Source organism: Metopolophium dirhodum, chromosome 8 (genome assembly GCF_019925205.1).
Source record: "Metopolophium dirhodum isolate CAU chromosome 8, ASM1992520v1, whole genome shotgun sequence".
In the NCBI taxonomy this organism is placed as follows: Eukaryota; Metazoa; Arthropoda; class Insecta; order Hemiptera; family Aphididae; genus Metopolophium; species Metopolophium dirhodum.
The window spans coordinates 33,149,912-33,169,790 of NC_083567.1; the positions used below are offsets into that span (position 1 = coordinate 33,149,912).

The following is a 19,879-nucleotide window of genomic DNA, read 5'->3' on the forward strand; positions in this document are numbered from 1 at the left end:
TTTTTAGACAACGAGTTATCATTGAATTCAAATCATGTATTACATACAGATACATTACAGTGACCTACTCAGCGATGTGGTACACTCGAAACCGACGAAACCTACTATACAGCAGGGTGAGTTCTTCGGTTTATATACTTTATTAAGTACACTGCCGGGTTACATACAAAATGTAGTTATTTAATGATCCACTAAAACGTAATGAACCGATCTACCAATCATGTGAGCCACTAAAACATGCTTAAGAGACCATTTTAGCTCACTATTGATTTATTAAATGTTTAGTGATTGTTTATATAACATTATACTTAGCATGATAGGTTTCTTAGTTTCTATATCAGGTGTTCCAATATACTTACTATCCGAAGTTTACTTTTATTTTATCGAGTACCGTTGCATAAAGCTCAATTTACATGGTTGAAATGGTATATAAATGTGTTTCGGTCGATCTTGAAGCATGGTACCGATTCAGAATATATCTCTAGGGTCCTTAATATCGACTTGGACTGTTCCCCAGGGTCCTCACTATCAAGACTCAACTGTTGGACATATTCGTGGCACAGGCCATAGATTATCAGAGCAGCAGTGATCCATTGCAGAGTATATCTACTTTAAAATATTAACATAGGTAGACTTTTATTTTATTTATGAAAAGTGTTATTTTAATATTAAACGCGAATATTTAAATACGAAGATATAAATATGTATATATATGAATAACCTGTACATATGAATTATTATTATTTATATATTATCTAATTAATTAACTACTTATACTATAAAAAAGTACTATATTTGTTGAGACGATATATTTTACAAAAAAATAGAAACGGTTAAAAATTAAAATCTCATCCCCATTTTTCCTTTAATAATTAATTAATTTAAATTTCGATTTCTAGAATTTTTAAATATAGGTAAGTACCTACTTAAAGACCATATTTTAAAATGTTTGATATTATAGTGTATTACTTAAGGAGTGGCCTTTGGTGATACAAATCTCTGTTTTTCAAACGAGAATTATTTAGTGGATTATTATTTTAAAAATGTTTATGTACTTAATTTGAAGAAATAGTTTCTCAGGTATTAAAATGTGTATAAAAAGAATAAAAGTCTTTACAAATGATATAAAAAAAAAAAAATATACTCGTTCAAATTTTGATTTTGATGCATCAAAATATTTATAAAAATTGTCTATTAAATTTATTCAGATATAGAGTGTACACACTGCAGTAGAATAGAAGGATTCTAATTTGAAAAATAGAAGTTTGTATCCTAACAGAAAACTCCTTAAGTAGTATCTACCTGACAGTGGCGGTTATACATGCAGGTCAAGAGGGTGGGAGGGGGGGCGAAAATAAAACCAACCCTCCCCCTTATAGCATTTTTATATATATAGTACCTATATACATATAATATAAAATATACACACGGATTATAGGTATAAAATATAAATGTATAATAATGTTTATATATTAATAATATTAAGTTAATAACAAACTTTAACATAAATGTTTAAAAAAAAAAGATATAAATGTATTGACTTATAAAATATAATTATAATAAAATCATATGCATTTTTTTTAATAAAAAAATATTAATCAAGCAATTACTTAAAAGCATTCAATTATACAAAATTATTGCATATTTTTAATGAAAATACTTATGAAGTAATATTATTAAAAGCATAAGCAAAGAAAATTAAGTAGGTACTTATTTTTCCATAATATAAACAAATAAAATTTTTAATTTTAGTAGAGTGAAGTAAATAAGAAAAGTAAACTTTTTAATCATTTGTATTGTATACCACTATACATTTAGTAAATATTAAACTAAATATAGTAATATATACTAATATACCTTGAAATTTGAGTTTTTTTTTAAAATGTTTATTGAGCAATACCTAATACTCAAAAGTCAAATGATTTATACATTACTTATAATAGGTACCTTCTAAGCGTAGAAAAGCTTCGTTCTACAGTTCTACTGAATACTATGTTAAAATATTATCCGTGGTTAAAACGAAAAAATATTTTGTTATCAAATCATAAAATTCAAAAATTTGTCAATAGGTGTTGTTGGGTCAGCGATATATGAAATTAAAAAAAATAACCAAATCCCAAGAGCGGGGGGGGGGGGGGGTGGTCCACCTTTCGCTCAGCTTATAACCACCATTACTACCTGACTACCTATATAAAATACTGTCTTTAAGTAGTTATCAGATTTTCAATAACTGCATCATTGAAGAAAAAAAGGGGCGAGAATACTTGGTAAATAAACCTGTACAATACTATCGTATTATTAGTATTTCTCTTTATCTCTTATTTATTAATATTATTATCATTATTACATAAAATATTTAGTATTGGTATACTTTATGTGTGTCCTTCAGTAATCGAGGTAATTCGAATCATTTGTCTAGTCATTTTGTTTTTATAATCACAACAATTCTAAGAAGTTTAACTAAATACGACCTTTTATCAACCGTTATCATTTGATTTAAAATACCAAAACATATCGTTTGAATATTATGTACAATCTATAGCTTAATAATCATACAATTATTTTGGTAGACAAACAATTATTTCATCTGTTTAAAAAGTATTTTTACATAATTATTTCATTCAATAACCAAGTGTTAAAGGAATATTATGTTATACATACAATATTTTAATAATACGTAATATGTATTGTATAATAATATTTTATTTTTATATTTTGATTCACCTACATTGAATGTATTGATTTTACAAATTTAAACTTGACACGTTAAAAGAGTAAACTGATGAACAGTTAAATTCAGTTTAATTGATAAGACGTTTATTGAGAGGGGTGGTTGAAGTCAATAAGTCATCAACAGAAATAATGTTATGTACACTGTATAGTGCAGTAATCACTAAAGTAAATTTATTAATCATATGGTGGATTAGGGTGGGGGTATTGTAAAGTATACCCCAGGTCTTCTGAATGATTATCATACCATTATTTTGTGTATATAAAACCTAACCTAACTTAACCTAACCGTTTGGATAATTAAATTGAGATAAAATTTCGTTTTGACTTCATGTTTTTACTGTTGGGTTTGATAAATAAGAACATTAAAAATAATAACATTAATAAGTCGCAAACGGCCGACTACTCAAATTAAATTCCGTAAACGTTAAAATTATTTTTTTGAATATATTTATAGATTTTCGTTATTGAAAATAGGTATTGCCATTTGAAAATCGAAAGTTGAAAGTGTCTTATAAAATAAAGTAGACGGTTAAAATTATCAAAATTATAACACAGTGTAAAACAACAAAACCTAGAAAATTAAAAAAAAAATTATTTTAAGATTCCTATTACTTGCCGAGATATTGAGAGACTGGTTCATGATAAAAGAATCACCCTGTATCTATTATACGTATTGTAAATATAGTATAGGTTTATACTATATATTATATTATACGTATTGACGTATTGTAAACTAATTTATAAGTTTATAAAATAAAAATATCTAATAACTTTTAGATTCTGAGCGAAGCGATGAATGTATTGATTTTACAATGATGTGTGTTTTTTTTTTTATTTTTATTTTTTTTATTTTTATTAATTTTTAAATTTATTTTTATTTTTGTGTCTGTCATCACTTTTTAGGAAAGTGAATCTAGTTGGTAATTTGGGGGTCAAAAGTCAAAATTCTCAATAGTTTTCAAACGCGGCGTGAAAAACATAAGAAAAATTAAGGGAAAACGGGAATTTTTACGCAAAATCTGTTTTCGAGAAAATCGATTTTGGTTTTTGGTGCAACTCTAAACCAAATGACCGCAGGTACATGAAATTTTGACTGAATGTTTATATTAGCATTTTCTATACACCATAACATTTTCCAAATATTTTGACTTATTTTGAGCTGTTTACGGACATTGTCAATTTCCATTTTTTTTAGTTTTTTTTTCTATAAATATCAATAAAATTTTATCTGTTGAGTAAAAAAGCTTTAAAATTTAATAGAAGGCTCCTAGGTTTTTGTTTCAATGGCAGATGAAAAAAATTAAAAATCCTTAGTCACAGTTTTTATTTATAAGCATTTAAAGTTCAAATTTTGACAAAATACGGAAAAATCACGAAAATTAGCAAATTATTTTGAGTTGAGAATTCATAAAAATTTTTCTTTTTAAATCTAAGATTTGAAAATGTAATATAAGATTACTCATAAGTTTGTCTACCTTTATCAAAAAAAAAAATGTCTACAAGAAACTTAAATTAAATTTTTATGAGCGTTTGAAATTTATATTTTTACAACATTTGATATTCACTCGATATCTCATGTAACGATTTTCTTATTTTGTTGTAATTAAAAAACGTATGACTGTAGATACTTGAAAATTTCACTGAATGTTTATATTAACATTTTCTATACACCATAAAATTTTGAAATAATTTGACTCTTTTTGAGCTATTTACGGACATTGTCAGTTTTCATTTTTTTTAGTTTTTTTTTTCTATAAAAATCAATAAAATTTTATTTGTTGGGTAAAAAAGCGTGACAATTTAATGCAAGGCTCCTGATATATTGTTGCAATAGCAGTTGAAAAATATTAAAAATACATGGGCTCAATTTTTTCTAATGAGCATTTAAAGTTCAAATTTTGACAAAGTTTATCAAATTTAAAATTCAATAATTATTTAGTAGTCAAAAATGTATAAAATGTTCGACTTTTATGGCTAAGGATTGAAAATTTAAAACAAGGCTCCGCGTAAATAGGTTATATTATATAAATTACTTTATTTACAATAATATCATCAAATATACTTGGTAATATTATCATAGGCTGACTGACCGTTTTCGCTCAGAATCGTCTTTCTTATACAATGATATTATATCATTGAATTCAAATTTAACACCATCCATTACAGTGATCCACTTGTAACCTACTGTACAGCAGAGCGACACACACTTATCCACCTTTTTTTTAATATATGTTTTTATGTTTATTTTGTACTTTTGCGGAATATGTCTTGACATATTTTTGATTTACCTAATATTGACTTTAATTTTATTATAATGATGTATTATTCTTATGTTTTATGCCATATATGTATTATGTTATCTAATTAACTATTTTTGTACTTGGCCAATTTTTCAGTGGCAATTTTTACTATAGCCATTATTACTCAATTAATAATAAACAATAATTTTCAGTAGACAAGAGTCATTAACTTTATTGTTTCAACCACAGACTTATCAAACAACCAAATAGTTTACCAGCATTATAATATAATATGATGCCATCGCTATTTACATAATGGTACCTTGTGTATTTGAACAGTGTTATAAATAATTCTTATCAATCCATAATTACAGTGACGTAGCCATGGTTATGAAATGGCGGGGTTGGGGTTTAAGTATAAACTAAAACAAGTTTTTTACAGTTTTTGTATATAAATAATACATTTATTAGGGGGAATGTAAAAAGGGTTAAACACGTAAAGCCCCCCTTGCATACGCCACTGCATAATTAGTACCTATTTATATGGATATTTTTCTAAATTGTAATTATTTCTTTGTTTCATAGTTTTAGTGTAGTCATTTGTTGACTCAGCTACCCATTGTTGAAATCTATGAACAAAAACTTCAGGCAAGTTTCAGGATCTGAGATTTGAAAATTGAATACAACATTCTTCACAATTCACAAGGAAAAGTTTACCTGAAGTCAAACTTTTTTTTATGAGTGTTTGAAGTTTAAATTTTTTTGACATTGGATTTCAGCCATAAGATAAAAATATGTCTTTGGCAATGGGTTATAAGTTGATTTGGGGGCTTAGATTATTTAAATTTATTAGTAATTACCTACTATTGATTTATCAATACAGATAATTTATAAAAACGATCCAAGTATAATGAATACTACATCGAATTATTACATATATTGCTTATATTTTTGTTAAACTATATTTAAGGATTTTTATCCTTAGTAGGTACAAACATTTTAATAACTATCAGAAACTACTTATTAGAATTTCAATTTAGATACATCAAAATGTTCAAGAAAATTACCCACTAAATAATTTGCAGTAAAAAGGGGGGGGGGGAGGGGTTCATTTAAAAAATAGATGTTTGTGTTTCCACTCCTTAATAAGCAGTACGAAAAATATAAGTGATTTTAAATCTGGTGTTTAAGTATACATAAAAATTCTAAAAATCAGAATTTGAATAAATGTAATATTAAAAGAAAAATGAGGGCGAGCATGTTTAAAAAAATCACACTGCACACTCAAGTTAAATTGTAAATAATTTTAATATCAACGTTTTACGGTGGCATTATACATATTATATGAACAAGCACATTTTTTGAATATATACAGTGTGATCCACAAGCATGCTAACCTCCGTTTTTTCTTTAATAATGAATTTATTATAGTTTTGATTTTTTGAATATATGAATATATAGGTACTTTTTTTTTTTATATTTGAAATAATTTACAATTTATACAACGTTAAGTACAATAAGCAAATTTGATATTTGGTGGTAAGTGACAGCAGAATTTATCATTTGTGGGCAGGCATTCAGCAGCACCACCCGGCCGCGTACATATTAAGTATCAATGGTTTTTTTTTTTACTAGGTCTCTAGGCCATTGTCTTTTGAGTCTTCTACATACATAATCAGGAAGTGAGGTGGAAGAAAGTTGTTTTATTAATGGGTTATGTTAAATGGCTATAAATATACTTAAAGATTATATTTTAAAATCTTCAGATGTTTGTACTATTTAAGGAGTGTTCTGCGGCGTTCCAAATTTCTGTTTACGAAAACCCCTATTTTTTTACAGTTGCTTAGTGGACAATTTTCATGAACATTTTTAACGATAATTTCAAAAATATAAAACAGATGTATTCTTGGATCTAGTACCTACTATTATATACTTGGAACATTTTTACAAATAATGAATGTTGATGTATTAATATTAACTAGGTACTTCAAATAGCCCCCATATCCTCCTTACACTGAATCACCCTGAGTCATGCATTGTATACTTATTTGAAAATACATCTGCAATATGTTCAATGAAATGAACCGATTATACTTTTATTATTTTAAAGCTATTTTTTTGATAAGCATATATTATTATATTATATTATATAGTTAATAAAGAGATTTAAAATAAAATTTAAGATCTTCACTATATATTAAATATGTTATGACCTCAATGTTTCACAAAGACGTTTATTTCAGAGTATAAAACTAAGACGTAAACTAGAGGGTTAAAATCAGCGCATTTCATTCAAGTTTATTCTTATGCAATTTTGTTTGAAAATAGTTACAGTATACCTACATGTATAAAATAATATAATGTTATATTATATAGTTAAATAAAATTAAAGTTGCTATGTTTGCCGTTTATAGTTTCTTAAAGGAATACATTTCAAAAAAAAGTATATTACTTAATTGTTTAAAATGTTAACATTCAATTGAATAGTTTGAATTATAATGCAAATATTTGAATTATTTGGTAAATAAAATTAGTTCGAACTTTTCAAAAACTAATACTTAAACTATTTGAATTTGAATTTTAAAAAGCCGGTTAATCGCACTGCTATTAGTAGTTGGTGTTTATTCAATATTCCTGAATTTAGTTTAATGACGGACATGCATTTATTTACAAAAGAGTACATGTTGTTGTACAAACAGTTAGCCATATATAAAAATAAATAAATACAAATACAAACAATTACAAATTAAATACAAATTCAAATAATTTTAGATTTGGTAACTATTCAAAAAGTTATAGCTCATTTTATTTTCCAAAGAATTTGAATAGTTGACACAACATTTAAATACAATAACCGACTGTTTTTGAAATGTATAGTTTGTCCTTAAGAGCCTACAAAGAACAAACATATTATATAGCAGCTTTAATTTTTATAAAAATGTACAATAAAATAGTACGTTTACTATGGTGTAACAATAATTGATAAACGTACTAATATGATGTATAGATTATATAACAAACACGTATAAAATATTTATATTATATATTGAAAAAAAAATATTGGTTGGTACCTATATAGAACTTATAAATTATTCGATATTAAGCGTTGCATTTTTTACGGACTTTTATTGTATGTATCTATTATACACCTACGATTGTAAATTATAAAATACGACGCATATTATGTAATATGTACACGTGTATTGTGTAGGCGGGTTTATGCCCCGTGCAGCATATTTTAATAATGCGAATGTACGAAAAGAAAACAGCCGACGATACCGCGAGCGATTAAACGCGTCGGCCGGCGGATAATTTATTATAGTAGGTATAGTAGGTACCTACGTCGTAAGGAGAGTAATATTATAAATAATATTATGTACATTCAATAGACAAACAGATAAGAAAAAAAACACCGAACCGACCACCGAATTCATAAAATAAAATATAAAAATATTATTACCTATATAACGCCCGCGGACTGGCGTACTCGACGGGCGCGCTTCGCGGCAAACGCATGTGCGAGACAAAACCGGCCGCCGCCGCCGCCGAATGTCCGATAGCGTGCGCCTCTCTCTATTGGCAGCGGCTTGATAACAGAACCGCCGGGGTACTTTGATGGAAACGGCGTCTCGAGCGAATCACCGTCGCCGTTCCGTTCCGCGCGCGAGTCCGTCGCCCGCCCGCGCCAATTCGTCGCGAGAAAATCGCCGCACGTATCCGCGGATCGTATATGAGGTACAACAACCGGGTATACCGTGTACGGATTATACCGGGTATAACGTGTACGGATTATACCGGGTATAACATGTACGGATTGTACCGGGTATAACATGTACGGATTGTACCGGGTATGACCATATACGGGTTATATTATATTATAATATACTCGGCCGGTAACAGTTATAATAGTGTTCCAATGACATTGTTGTGAATAACCGCGGCACGCGAAGAATAATTACTGTCCGACGACGCTCGGAAGAATAAATTATCGTCGTATGATGAATATTATGCGCGGGTCGCTTTCCCGAAAGGTAGGTGATGGTTTAGCGCTAATAATAGGTACCTACTACTATACTATTGATAAATATACTTATTTCCATCCGTCGGTGAAACGGTATAGAGATAAAAATATGTGTTAAAAAATCATATTATATACTATGTAGCTATACATACCTAGCTAGGTATATAATATGTATATAAACCTATCGGAGAACAGTTTTTTAGCCACTGAACAATTGCTGTGTTGACCGTGGCCGGAAATTTTTTTAAAATTTAGTTGTATAGGTTAGCCTCTACACTGTCCTTGAAAGCTGGGTAAAAATTGTTTTTATTTTAAGAGCTGTATGACATTATACTACGAGGATAACCATACGAGAGGTTCGATTTCCCTATCACGTTCCAGAAATGTATTGTATGTAGTTTGAGTTTATTAAATAATTTATAAAAATACTTTGTTAGGAGGTGTTATGTATTTGTTTTTTGTTTCAAAATAATAGTGATGTAGATATAAAATTATGATTGTTTTACGTAGGATATATTTATTTTTCATGCACCTATTCATATTCCACGTTTTTTGATTTTTAACCGTGTTTCCCTGCACTTTTTTCAGTTCAAATTGGACCGTTTCAACTATAATTTTATCACTAATTGAACTTTGTATTAAATGCTGTAATTTATAATGTTCTAATTTAAATTTTAATGATAATTGATAATATATAATAGTGATGATAATTGAAAAAAAATGTTTTCTTAATGTTTTACATTCTGAAACTAGCCAGGCAGAGTGTGCTAAAATTATAAAACCCCTTTTGTTTATTAAGTTTTCTTGTGAAGTCATCTTAACATAGACATAGTACTAGTTAAAAAGAGAAAATACAATTTTTTTAAAATTATTATAAAATAAAAATAATAATTATAATTTTTGTTTATTAAAGAATATAATTTATGTAAATGTATATAGAATTGTAATTATATATTTTGATGAAATAGTTCTAACATAGTTTTATACTGTATGGGTACAATTAACTTTAAATAAGCCGTAAAAAAATATTATATTATACATATATTAGGGTATATAATACAATATAATATTATTATTTATAAGTTGTAACTTGTATAGTTTTTTAATGTGGCATAAAAAATACTAATTTAATTTAATATGTTAGTATTGAGTAATGGGATTTTGCTTTTAAAATTATATTGATACTATAGAAAAATTGTCATTCGCATTGAGAACCTAATAACTTTTTCTGTATAATCCTGTTCAATCTAAACAATTTCTTTTCAATTATACTATTTTCTCTCAAAACAAAACTAAAACGCATAAACACGAGCTTCAGTTGTGTGTCTTTAATATTATGAAACCAATAATAGTTCTTATATATTATACTTCTTTCGGTAAATGAATCTGAGTAAAACTCAATATAGTCAAAATCGTCCTATAATCGGATACTTCTTTATCTGAACTATTTAATTTTTAAATTTTGATAGTATATCCAACTTCTACTTTTATTTTTGAAATGTTGGTGTGAAACATCTCATGCGGCTGGTAAGACTGGCTGTTTAACCAATTGGTGTGTTGACACGTCGCCACGCGTGCGAAACATATTATATATACGCCTTATTTAAAGCAAATAATAATTTTTCTTAAAAATCTGAATAATTTGTTTTTGTTTATGCCGTGTTTATTTCCTTTAATAAACCATCAATTCAATTTTCATGCATTTTTTCTATACAAAATAATTTCGATTTTCACATCTGCCAGGCAGCCCACGACGGCTGACATTTTGATAATATTTGAGATATATCACTGTAATATTAATTATAGGTATATGTCAATAAGAATTTAAAAAATAAATGTTTGGCGTCTGAGTACGTAATATACACATTTTTAAATTTTTAAATTGTTTTTATTTGTTTATCAGTTTTATTTTGCAATAGTCGTGATTTTAAGCTAGTTTATACAACGTTGATTATTTTGGACGTTCACCTGCAACTGGGAATTTTAGGCTCTACGATTGCACGAGACGCCAGTGCTATTTAATATTTTAATATCTGATCTTCTTATCATCTAATTGTCAATACCTCATATTTAAAGTTTTAATATAGTTTAAATTATATTTTATTTTGACATTCAAACTGTTGCATTCAACTCGTGTTATTATTGTTACATATATAATTTATTAGAATATTTATTTTCAATGTAAAACCAATAACATACAATTGTTTAGTAAATTAAATTACTATTGTGTGAATGTTTATTATAATGCGTATTTGGAAATAAAAGACACGACCTTTATAATGGTATATACCTATAGTTTTAAAGAATAAAACTAAATCGTCTATATCTATTACCTATTAAATATATAATATTATGTTATAATATATTATTAATTAAATTAAGTACTTAAAATATATGTTTTGTTGTATTTATTTATTTTTATTTGATATGAGATTTTAGTGTCTTACATGTTTTTATAGTAATTATGGTTTTGTCCAAACTTTGATATTGAACCCAATCAAATAATGCACACACTTAACATTTTCTTCATGAAGGTTTTGATAATATATCATAACATATTATATTACAGTATGTATATAAGTATATAACTACTTAGGATGTTAATAAGTTTAAAGTTCAGGTTATGCAGTTTTTATAACTTGACTTTTTAGTTGCTAATAAGTTAGAAATTATAATATTTTGGATTTAATTACCTACACTTTCTATTCTATAGTTTTGAGTACCCTGATTTGGGTTCATACAAGGTCAAAATTCCAGGTATTTTTCATACTAACATGAAGTAAATAAAATGTAATGTCAAATGATATGTTTTAATTCAAATACAATAACTAAGACGATTTATTTATAATGACAAAGAAAAGAATACGTTTAATTCTGTATGTTTGAAAATTTATTATAATAGTTAAAATAACTTTCCGTGCTTTATTCTGTTGTTTCAAGTCTTAATATATTTTTAATGAAAGCTCTTTTAGTCGGACCAACAATGAATTCAATGTTTATTATTATTTTATAATATTTTAACTTTTCATTAAGTACCTATTTAAATAAAAGTAATACATTTGGCATAATACATATATTTTATTTTATTGTTGCTTGAATTTATTATTCCGTTTTTAAACATCGTAGCCTTCAATATAATATGCGTAGGGACAAGAAAAAAAATTAATTATTGATACAATTATTACCTTGTACGAGTTATACCTATGAACTTTAAAGAAGTTAAAAATCATAAATCCTACACATTTTTTGACATATTTTAAGTTAAATATATATTCGATTTCACGATGTACACTACTGAAATATTAAATAATTGATCGAAAAAAAATGTCGGTTAAAAATATGTCTATAATATAATAAATAATATTTTTATCTACTACGTATTATGTACAGTATTGACTGTTACTTAAGTTATAAACAAATACACATTTAATCGGATAGAATATATATTTTACACTTGTGTTTTCTATTGAATTAAAATGTATTAATTATTAGTTATTAATGTTAAAATTAATATTTAAAAAGGTTAGGTTTAGTTAGTAGTTACTAATTTACAAATATATAAAAATATTACTTTTCTGATAATTTTCATTTCATTATAAAAAAAATATTTCGTTTAAAATTTAAAAGTGTATTTACGTGTATGCAAATCAGATCATGATTTGTTCATTGTGTTAGTATTATATTTGTAATAAAAATTTAATAAATTATAGTAATTATTTGCAGTTGAATAAATTACCAATAAAGTTAAAATTAAAATAACAATAATTGCATGTCAAGTTAATATTTCAAAATTTAGAGCCAATGAATTATTTAATGGATCAGTCTAAAAAGGACATGACTGGACCTTTGTAATGAGAATAATGTTCAGCCAGTTGAAAACTCAATGTATGAAAATTTGATTAAACTGATTGACAGAGCTAAAAACAAATTGGAGGGCTTGCTACAACAATAAGAAAATTATTAAATATTTTGACAAAATTCAGTCATTTAGGTACTGAAAAAATTTAAGGAAAAATTCTATGTTATTCGTGAGTGCAATTAACAGATATCTCAGATTATTTTTAATTAAATTGTCTAAAAGTGAATTTAAATGAAATAGACATAAAGGTTTAGCCCTTATTTTGAGATAAATATCTATGAAATTTTATTAAATACTTCGTAGTTTTGCATGCTTTTGTAAAAACTGAATCTATTTTCGATGTCATTTATTTCATTTTTATCAGTATCATAATATTTAGTTTTTGGTATGGATTCTGAATTAATTTAAATAGTATCAAATATCAATGAAAGATAGTTAAAATTAAATTCATTCCCAAAACAACATTTTGGGTTCATCGAATAAACGTTTTAATTAGTGAAACCTGTGATCCAACTTTAATATTATAATACCTGATGAATTGAATAATATTATAAACGACATAGCGGTATCAAATGTTTTCGGCAATATCGATGTCGATAACATTATTCATATCATAGGCCATCATTATCACCTTAGATACCTACCTATATGTTTTTATATTTTTCAAATAATATACAGTTATAATATGGCATATTATATTATTATATATATGGGTAAAATTGAAAACATTTTTGACAACAATACATGTTTTGTTACTTTAAATAATTTTGGGTACTTATTACTATTTTTTGAAAAAAAAATATATGACATATTTAGGTACGTATGTAATTTTTAGTTGGAGAAACTTGTGTTTAGAATTTATATTAATTTAATTTACTTACCTTTATTTTACAAGGGATTAATATAACCTATAGGGACTATTCAAAAAACTTTTAAATTATAAAATATAAAGTTTGTATACTTCACTATTGTTATAATTTAGTTTTTTAGTTAAAATTTCAAAACAGACCATGTTGGTAACTATAAATAGAGTAAACAAAATGTACAACTATGTAATAGTTTGTTACATACAAAACAGCCGATTTATATTGTTGACTTTTATAATTATAAATTCCACCATGTTATTTAAACTTATTCAAAATATTATATAAAAAAAATATTAAGTTGAAAGTATTTCGTTAATTTATAAAAACAAAATTATGGAAGCCAATTGCGACGGATGCCGTAAAAGTTATATTTCGTATAATTTGTTTTATATGTAACGTTATATAAAATAATATTTTCTTTTAAAAACTGTACTCTTGCAACAGAATAAGAACATTTGATGTTAATTTTACAAGTATATACACGGAAAACTTTCAGAGTCTTACGAATGGATTCATATTTAATAAAAACTAATTTTTATTTATTTATAAAAAAAAATAAATCATAAACATGTATTATATGTATAATAAATACCTAATTTATGTATTTTTTTAAATAAAATATATTAATTTGCAAAAACAGTTATAATTGGCTGTAATATTACCTACAGCCAAAGTGTAAAAATCGAGTACGTACAGTAATTAATATATACGTTATATTAGGTAGGTATACTAATAAATTATACTGCGTTCATCAAATTGCAGAATAGATTGATGTATTATTAGTTGTATTTTAAATTTGAACGCGTTCATATTATTGCATTTTAAAACAGTTTCTAAGTGGACTGTGGAGTTAAGCTTATTAAGAATTTATTAAACTTCCCAGAACTATAAGCTGTTACCAATTGTATATATAATTAATAAAAATCTCTTTTAGAGTATTATACCGACGATGTGGAATGCTCGGAGCACTATTTTTATATTAAAAGTAATTACTTCAAAACTAAAAACATACCTATATAATATAACAAGGGCTATTGTGTTTTTTCATTTAACCATAAAATTAAAACAGGAAAACAAAAATCATATTATATATGTTTAAAAATTTAATTTTTAGATTAAATATAATACATTTATAAAAAAAAATATTAATATGTGAATAATTTTAATATTAATGACTTACAATACTAACCCTTTCTTGACCAAGCACCGAGATAAAAATGAAACCGTAATTTTTTTTGCACAATAGTAATTTTGTAAATTTTTGATGAATTTCAAAACCAAAAGTAAAAAGTTTTTTTGAAAATTTATAGTTTTTAAAGGACCAGGACAAAAAAGTCCCATTGGTCTGTTCCGCATTAACAAATTAATTTGTTTATTTTCAATGGAAGTTGCAATGAAATTGTTATTTTTTTCTTTTTTACATTTATTTAAAAATAATGACCATACCAAATTATACTATAAATATTTTAATTGATTGTTATCATATTTCATTTAAATTTAAAAATTACAAATCAAAAGTTGAATTAATGGTAAATTTTTTTAATGTACTTGTAAATTGTACATTTATCACACTATGTAAAATATTTTGGTATATAAGTAATAAGTATACATCAATGATAAAAGATTACTTTTATTATTTTGTACTTTATATTATATAAAAGAAATCCATAATATGTACCATTGTACCTAGTTGGTTGGAAGAAAAAATTTAACACATAATGCATAATAATAATGTTTTATTTCATACCAACAACTTTTTTTTACAATAAAAGAATGTACTTATAACTAATATTTTGCATGGTATTCATTAAAACATGTTTTTTTTTCATTTTGACATAAAAAAAACTTTACATGTAGAACATGAATGGTTTGGATTCAATTTTTTTTTTTTACTACACACTTCACATCTACCCTTAGTATTAGAATATTCTATCCAGTGTGCTCCCAAGTTACCTAGCCCAAAATATGAAGGCATAGAGTATAATTGTTTGCCCCTTCATAGTTGTAAACTATTTTTTTGGTACTGGGGATACGTCAAAAGTTTTTTTTTGACCAGATTTATTTAATACAATTAAACCTTGAGCTACAAATCGTCGATATTAGGTATATATTATATAACATATTATCATGTTTCAACGATACGCATTGGTTCATTAGCATAGATAATATAAGAATGGATAGGACATGCCTATACCAGTTTCATATGAGGCCATGTGCTTTTTTTGGGAAGTAGAACGTAAAGAGAGAAAGACAATATGGGGCTTTTTGTCCAAAAACTGTTTACAATATTTGTCAATTTCAAATTTGTATTTTGATTGTTGTGTCTGAAAATGGAAAGTGGAATACTCAAATTATTTTAAACTTTGCGTACATAATTAATTGTAATTAGAACATAGAATAATATAGATCGTTAATTTTTACTAATTAATCATTAATGTTATTTATTATCATTTATCAATTATCATATCAATATTGGCCCCATATAATATTAAAAACGTATTACTAAATTTTCTAGTGATGAGTTCTTATGTCCTATCCACGATTAAAGATATACAGGTACTCGACGAAACTTATTTTTTGGTGCGCTTAAAATTAACGATCTTCTCATAGCAAGAATAACAGTTAGCGCTTTTGTATTCTAGTGATTTTTCTTGGTACTACAAAATATATCAATATAGATATACAATATTATGTATTGGAGCGCTAGTAGTTATTCTCACATCGTTGATCAGCTGTTAGAAACCAACATTTTCGCGCACCACTTTTGTTGTGTATGTGCAAAGGGTCGTTGAATAACCTGTATATGTTTAATCGTGGTCTAATCCGTTCTTATATTATCTATGTTCATTAAATGATTACGATAATACCAACATCGGCGTAAAGTGATTACCAGTGGGTTTTCATGCGGTAGTTATTTTTAGAAAAAAAGTAAATATTATTTGGAAAAAAAATGTCTTACATAAAATTATGTATGCCCTATGCAGCGTTATCTATCGGTGTGCTATAAATTAACTTCCAATAAAATCAAAAGAAAAAAAGGTGGATAAGTGGATGTCGCTCTGCTGTACGGTAGGTTACAAGTGGGTCACTGTAATGGATGGTGTTAAATTTGAATTCAATGATATAATATCATTGTATAAGAAAAACGATTCTGAGCGAAAACGGTCAGTCACCCTATGATATTACCAAGTATATTTGATGATATTATTGTGAATAAAGTAATTTATATATAACCTATTAACGTGGAGCCTTGTTTTAAATTTTCAATCCTTAGCCATAAAAGTTAAACATTTTATAAATTTTTAACCACAAAATAATTAATAAATTATAAATTTGATAAATGTTGTCAAAATTTGAACTTTAAATGCTTATAAAAAAAAATTGTGCAAATGTATTTTTAATATTTTTCAACTGCTATTAAAACGATATATCAGGAGTCTAATATTAAATTTTCACGCTTTTTTACCCAACAAATAAAAATTTATTGATATTTATAGAAAAAAAAACTAAAAAAATTGAAAACTGACAATGTCCGTAAACAGCTCAAATAGAGTCAAAATATTTTCAAAATTGTATGGTGTATAGAAAATGCTAATATAAACATTCAGTGAAATTTTCAAGTATCTACAGTCATTCGTTTTTTAATAAATTACAATAAAATAAAAAAATCGTTACATGAGTAATCGAGTAAATATCAAATGTTGTAAAAATATAAATTTCAGACGCTCATAAAAATTTAATTTAAGTTTCTTCTAGACATTTTTTTTTTGATAAAGGTAGACAAACTTATGAGTAATCTTATATTACATTTTCAAATCTTAGATTTAAAAAGAAAAATTTTTATGAATTCTCATCAAAATAATTTGCTATTTTTCGTGATTTTTCCGTATTTTGTCAAAATTTGAACTTTAAATGCTTATAATTAAAAACTGTGACTAAGGATTTTTAATTTTTTTCATCTGCCTTTGAAACAATAAACTAGGAGCCTTCTATTAAATTTTCAAGCTTTTTTACTCAATAGATAAAATTTTATTGATATTTATAGAAAAAAAAACTAAAAAAATTGAAAACTGACAATGGCTGTAAACAGCTCAAAAAGAGTCAAAATATTTGGAAAATTTTATGGTGTATAGAAAATGCTAATATAAACAACCAGTGAAAATTTCATGCATCTACGGTCATTTGTTTTAGAGTTACACCAATAACCAAAATCGATTTTGTTAAAAATCGATTTTGCGTAAAAATTCCCGTTTTTCCTTAATTTTTCTTTTGTTTTTCACATCGCTTTTGAAAACTACTGGGAAATTAAAATTTTGACCTCCCCAATGCACCAACGATATTCACTTTCCCATCGAACAAGATACTGAAGTCGAAAATCGAAGCATTATTTCGACTACTTATCGTGTACACAGACACAAAAATAAAAAAATAAAAAAAAAATAAAAAAAAAATAAAAAAAAAAAAAATAAAAAAAAAAACACACATCATTGTAAAATCAATACATTCATCGTTTCACTCAGAATCTAATATCGTGACTTATATGTCTCATTGAACATATTTTAGTTTCTTCCTTATTAAATACGTGTAAAATGACAGCGGACTAAATTGTGAAAATTATATCAATAATAAATCATTTAAGAAATATACTCAGGCATGTCGAGAAATTTCCAAAAAAAATATTTTGAAAAAAGTTATTACGTTCAAAAAATAATTGACTCAAAAAAATATTAATATTTAAAAAAATTAACTATTTGACTTAGATAAATGTTTTTACCATTAAAATCGTTCTTATAACCAGATTCACAAAATATTGGCTATTTTGAATTTTTTCAGTATTTTTTTTAATATTTTTTTATTTAATATTTTTTTTCAGTATTAACATATAAAAATAGTTTTTTTATATTATACTTGTAGCGCAATTGACTATAAATTATATAGGTATAAAAAAAATTGAAAAATATTGATTAGAACAAAAGTTATTTCATCTGCCAGGTCTTTCTGTTACATTCTGTATAACCTATGAATAATGCTCATAACAAAATTAATATTATTAGTTAATATGTTGTATTGAAATAATTTAGGATTACTTTTTATATACATGCCGGTTTGTTTTCAATAAATAAAATGACGCCACAAAGGCTGGATATGACAAGTGGTTATTAAATTAACGACAGACTTACAATTTGGTGCGTATTAAGTCAAATCTTCTGTTGAATTATGTTATCCTTGATGTAAGCAATTGGTATGTATTATTTTTATTTTCAAGAAGAAATTGGCGTACAAACAGTTCCATAAATGTATGTAAATCGGGTTCATTAATGATAATTTAATTTTTAATTTTGGGACATACACAATATGTCATATTGTATATTTATCATACTTTATATTCATGTATACACACAAGGAGATCATCAATGATATTGTTAGGTATTTTGTATAGATTTTGTATAATAAACAGAAAATACGTCTGCTTTTTACCTAAATATCACCTAATAATTATATAAATATATAGTATATATTATATTTAATGTAAAACGCTCATTTTTAGACAACTTAAGTCTTAAGTCATGTGCAAATTTACTCTTTAAATTGTATTATTTCTGTAAGTATGTTTATTATTATTTATTACATTTTTAACAGGATCGTTGTTTTCAATGACAAAATGTTCGTGTTGTTTGTGGATTGTGGCCACACATTGAATTTCACAGTGTACACTGTACCGTAACGGGATGAGGTCTGAATTTTTCCGCTAAAGAGACTACCTTTGTCCTCGGAGAAAGAAGCATTGGATATGCATTGGAGAAACAAACAATTTAATTTATTTGTGCCATGTTTAGGAGACGACGAAGTTGACGAATAAGTAGATAAATTTCGTTTTGTTATGTTATTGCGAGACATTATACTATTTTAAATGTAACGTTAATAATATTAATGTTATAATAGTATAGCATTATTATTTCGTCTGAAATATCACATGACACCGTGACTTACGATAACGGTAATAAGTGTGATATGTGTGTATCAATGTACAATACGATGGTCGACAAAGAACTGAGTGTATTACTTATTTTAATTATATTGTACCGAATAAAATAACGTTATACATACTGTCAACATCTATACAGATAGTTCATGCATCATATTATAAGCTTTATTTACT

At 25.9% G+C, this 19,879-nt stretch overlaps 1 protein-coding gene across 3 annotated transcripts in view; it reads left to right on the forward strand.

Annotated features, from left to right (window-relative positions):
* LOC132951305 (adipokinetic hormone/corazonin-related peptide receptor variant I-like) overlaps window positions 1-19,879 on the forward strand; it is a 97,314-nt gene that overhangs the window by 11,085 nt on the left and 66,350 nt on the right. Inside the window, exon 1 of one of the 3 annotated variants that reach the window (XM_061023127.1) lies at window positions 8,551-9,004. The exons of the other annotated variants lie outside the window; for them this stretch is intronic. The gene's annotated coding sequence lies outside the window, so the exon portion shown is untranslated. Of the gene's footprint in view, window positions 1-8,550; window positions 9,005-19,879 lie in introns of those variants that run through there. 3 annotated transcript variants of the gene reach the window in all.